We start from the raw sequence: 5241 nt of genomic DNA on the forward strand, positions 1-5241 counted from the left end.
TTCTGAGGCTGTAAATCTTTAAGGGAACAGAAAGCCTCATCTTTCTGCCATGGAACAGCTGGTAGTTTCGAACTGCTGAACTTGCAGTTTGCAGTCCGATTTGTAATGCTACCAGAGCTCCTTAACCACTATGCTGTAGGTGACAAAAATTAAAACAAGTCCACAAGAGCCAAAATATTACTTTGAACATATTTCACGTGAATTTAGAGATAATCTGGAGAGTAGGATTGATGCATTAGATACTAAAGACCGAAGACCAGAAGAGTCATGAGATGGCATCAATAACATTATCCAGGAAAAAAGCAAAAGGTCAATAAGATGACAAGAAAGAAGGGAAAGTCCAAAATGGATGTCAGAAGAGACTCTGAAATTTGCTCTTCAGCATAAAAGTGCAAAGCAAAAGGAAGAAATGAGGAAGTAGAAGAGATGAATAGAAAATTTCAAAGGCCAGCTCAAGAAGACAAAGTCAAATATTGTAGGAAATATGCAAATACCTGGGGTTAGAAAACCAAAGGTAAGAACACACTCAGCATTTTTCAAGATGAAGGAACTGAAGAAAAAAATTCCAACCTCAATTTCCAATATTGAAAGATTCTATGAGCAAAATATTGAACAATGCAGAAAGCAGCAAAAGAAGATGGGAGGAATACTCAGAGTCACTGTCCAAAAAGAAATGGTTGATGTTCAACCATTTCAAGAGGTAGTATGTAATCAAGAGCCAATGATACTGAAGGAAGAAGTCTGAAATGCATTGAAAACATTGGCAAAGAACAAGGTGCATGGATTTGATTGAATACAAATTGAAATCTTTCACCAAAGTTATACAGAACTAGAGGCATTCACTTACTTATGCAAAAAAATTTGGAAGTCAGCTATCTAGCCAAATGATTGGAAAAGATTCATGTTTGTGCCCATTCCAAAGATAGGTGATGCAACAGAATTCAAAAATCTTTGAACAATATCATTAAGATTGCATGCAAGTAAATTTTTGCTAAAATAATCCCAAAACAGCTGCAATGGTACATTGACAGAGCACTACCAGAGGTTCAAGATGGATTCAGATGAGGCCGTGGAACGAGGGATATCATTGCTGACATCAGATGCATCTTGGCTGAAAGGAGAGAATACTGGAAAGATGTTTACCTGTGCTTTATTGACTATGCAAAGCCTTTCAATTGTGGACAACATCGTGCAGAATGAATAATCCAGAACACTTAATTGCGCTCAAGAGGAACCTGTGATAGATTAAGAGGCAGTTGTTGGAATAGAACAAAGGAAGATTGAATGGTTTAAAATTAGTCAAGGTGTGTGCCAGCGTTGTATTCTTTCATCATACTTATTCAATCTATATGCTGAGCACGTAATCCGAGAAGATGGATTATATGAAGAAAAATGTGGCATCAGGACAAGAGGAAGACTCATTAACAACCTCTGATATGCAGATGATCCAATCTTGCTTGCTGAAAGAGAAGGGTACTTAAACTACTGACTGATGAAGATCCAACATCACATCCTTCTTTATGGTTTGCTCTTCAATGTAAAGGAAACAAAAATCCTCATCACTGGGCTAGTTAATAACATCAAAATAAATGAAGAAAAGATTGAAGTTGTCAAAGACTTCATTTTGCTCAGATCACCCATCAACACTCTTGGAAGCAGCTATCAAGAAATCATAGAACTGGAGTGTGACTCCACCGCCTCCAGGTTATATAAACTACCCACACAATTGCTCCTTCTAGGGATTCACAGTCCAGCCACCACTCCAGGGATACCCCGAGGCAAGTAGTCAAATTTGAGCCCAGGCCTGCCAAGCTGCCACTCTCCGTATTGCTGGAGATACAAAAAGAATTACTAAAGTTGGAATTAGTGTTCTTGAAATGAGCCACTGGTCATCCAATTTTGCTAAGATTATAAACACCACAGAGTCTTTTGCGGGAATTGTTACTCATTCCAGATAACTACGAGGTGATTTTTGTACAAGGAGGTAAGTCTGGCCAGTTCAGTGGTGTCCCCTAAAACATGATTGGCCTGAAGACAGGCAGATGTACTGACTACATGGTAACAGGAGTTTGGTCAGCTAAGGTTGCAGAAGAAGCCAAAAAGTTTGGAACTGTAAATTGCGGGGAGACCAGCTTTCCGCGGGGGTCGTGGGACAGGAGAGGAGACACGGTGTCAGCGGTGAAATGAGAAGCTTTCTCAGTCAGCTTGCTGTGCTGTCTGTGCTGGCCAGCTCAACAAGTCTTTATTTTTATACTTAAAACTACACAGTACATAGTGAATTGACACTTTGATCTTTTCTTGCATTATTACACAGTTAATCACAGCATTCTTGCACCTGGTCATTAGACAACTTTGACAAAAATATTTCTGTGATGTTCAAACTGACTTTCATCTCTTTTCCCAGTATGTGATAAACGGTTTCTTCTTGTTTCCACTAAAAGATTAAGTCAAACCTTACACAGATCATTTCTACTTATCAGACTGCTGATTACATTTTCTTAGTAACATAAATTTCTACTAATCATTAATGCTTGCACTACCTCATTATTCCTACTAATTATCAACTTTCTATCCTACATAATGTACTATTATTTTCATAATAAAAGTATTACTAACATCTACTTATTTATTTTTCTAAAGTATTCATTAAATTGCTTGGACGCTATGTGGCATAAAGCCCAACCTGGCTAATTGATGCAGGAAATGTGAATTATCAAGTCAAAACTATCATTCACTTAAGTTCATTATTTTCTGCTTATTTATGCAGGTACTTGTATGTAGGGATTTGAGAATTCTAGCTAGTGACTGATTGTGGTAAGGTCTATAGGGGTAGGACAGCTTGACTCTAATATGCTATCTGCTTTTGCGGTCTCACAAATACAATTACTTAGGTTTTCTCTGAAAGGGAGTAATTTACACAATTCTCTTTGTATTCAATCCACCAAAGCTGAAAGCAATTGTTGCTAAACCAGTTTTTCCTAAGGTTTGTAGAGCTCATAGTGAAAGGCTGTGAACATGGCCATATTATATATTTTTACAAGTAACTTTAGGATTACCCTAAAGAGAAGGTAGAAAGCGATTTCTGAGAGCCATCTGTCTTGCAAGATGACCTTTCTATTTGCCGGAACTGTGTCAAGTGGCAGAAGTGAAGCTGTTCTCTACCCTCAACCGCTCCCAGCAGTAAATATCGTCCATCCCATACTCAGAAGCTATACAAAAATTCCATATCCAAGCACCTGGAACCTCAACCCAGACGTCTCTTATGTGTATTACTACGCAAATGAGACTGTGTATGGGGTGAAGTTTGATTTTATACCCAATGTCAAAGGAGCCGTGTTAGTTTGTGACATGTCGTCAAACTTCCTGGCCAAGCCCGCGGATGTTTCCAAGTTTGGGATGAGTTTTGCTGGTGCTCAGAAGAACGTGATCTCTACTGGGATCACAGTGGTGATCGTGCATGATGACCTACTGGGGTTCACTCTCCGAGAATGCCCCTCCATCCTGGAATACAAAGTGCAAGCTGGAAACAGCTCATTGTACAACACACCTCCATGCTTCAGCATCTGTGTCACCGGCCTGGTTCTGGAGTGGATTAAGAACAATGGCAGTGCAGCAGCCCTTGTGGAGAGGGAGAATAGAAGCAAGACGAATATCCCATTCCACATTGGCAATGTCAAAAGAGATGATGCGCTAGAAAAAAGATTTCTTGATAAAGCTCTTGAACACAATATGCTGTCTTTGAAGACCACAGGTCTGTGGGAGGCATCTCTCTATAACGTTGTCACCAACAAAGACATTCAGAAGCTGTCAGCCTTCTGAACTTTTTGGATATGCATCAGCTTTGAACACACCCTAACCACTGTGTACTCTGTCGTTGAACAATGTATGAGATTTTAAGTGACAAGGGAATGGTTAACAAAAATTTTAAAATAACAGTATTTTTCTCAAATGAATATACTTCATATACCTTCTTCTTTTTTTTCAAAGAACAACAACCAAACATCAAGAGCTCTGCAGAGCTGGTGGGACATAATGGCCACTTTAACTTTGACTTGAACTAGAAGCATTTTAGAAAAACCTTCCTGTTGCTTTTCTAACGAATTCAAGCTTATTTTGTCTTTGCTGTTGCTTTTTCTAGCTAGATCTTAATTTTTGAACTTGCCCGTGGACTGAATTATGTAAGTTGCAGTTCATTCTTTCTAGAGACACAAACTTATAGTATGAAGGGTGGGTGGAACCCACTAGGTGCTAACTCTAGATGTTTTCTGAAACAGCAATAGTGGGATCTCTGGGTTCTGCAGCCACTAAGATTGACCACTAGGTGAGCATTTGGGATGTCTAGATCTTTATACTGTTACATAAAGAGATAAAAGTCTCATACTGTATTTTATATAGAATGTCGAGTTTTTAAGATCATATAGTTTATGTTTCTGTGCATTTATATTTATAGTAATGTGGTTGTCAGTGACATAAGTAGAGATGAAGAATTTGTTAGAATCCTTGACAGCTATACATTAGCAATGATGGTGTGTTCCACTTTTATAAACCGATTCAGAGAAATGAGATTTAGAAGTTCTGTACTTCACTCTTTCTCTCTTTTCATTAGCTAAAAGAGGAAGTTGTTCAGTTGGTTTGTGATTTGTTTTTCAGTTCAGCTGGTTTGTCGTTTTTTGTTTTTTTTAAAATAATGCCTTCAAACTAAAAAAGCTCTGTTAAACTCCCTTATTCTCTGTTCACTTGACTGTACTCTTTATTGTGTTTGACCAGAGTGTTACCGTGAGTTCCAGAAGAATCTGTGCTCAAGAGTCTTTTCCCCTCTTGTGTATCCATTGTCAATATTTTATGTTGACTGTTAAAGTGAACATTAAAGTAATAAGATATCTAAGCCCTTGACAGTGGGTCCCTCTACCTGATTCTTAGATAAATTGCTCTTTTTAAACTTTATGATGTGAATAAACAACTTGAGTTTGAAAAAAAAAAAAAGGCATATGATGTATTGCATTAGACAAATTCTGCTGCACAAGACTTCTTTAAAGTGTTCAAGAGGAAAGTTTGAGAATTGAGGTACACCTGGTATTTTTATTAACCTCATATGCACGTGACAGCTAAATAGTGCATAAGGAAGACCATAAAATAATTGATGTATTTGAGTTATGGTGTTGGACGAGAATATTAAAAGTATCATGGTATGCTTAAAGAACAAACCCATCTGTGTGCTAAGATGTACAGCCAGGATTCTTT

The 5241-nt window shown here is 38.0% G+C and overlaps 1 pseudogene; it reads left to right on the forward strand.

Moving 5' to 3' along the window:
- Positions 1–1739: 1739 nt before the first annotated feature.
- On the forward strand, positions 1740–3845 carry LOC102818711 (annotated as a pseudogene).
- Positions 3846–5241: the final 1396 nt, after the last annotated feature.

Source organism: Chrysochloris asiatica, unplaced genomic scaffold, assembly GCF_000296735.1.
Source record: "Chrysochloris asiatica unplaced genomic scaffold, ChrAsi1.0 scaffold00217, whole genome shotgun sequence".
NCBI lineage: Eukaryota > Metazoa > Chordata > Mammalia > Afrosoricida > Chrysochloridae > Chrysochloris > Chrysochloris asiatica.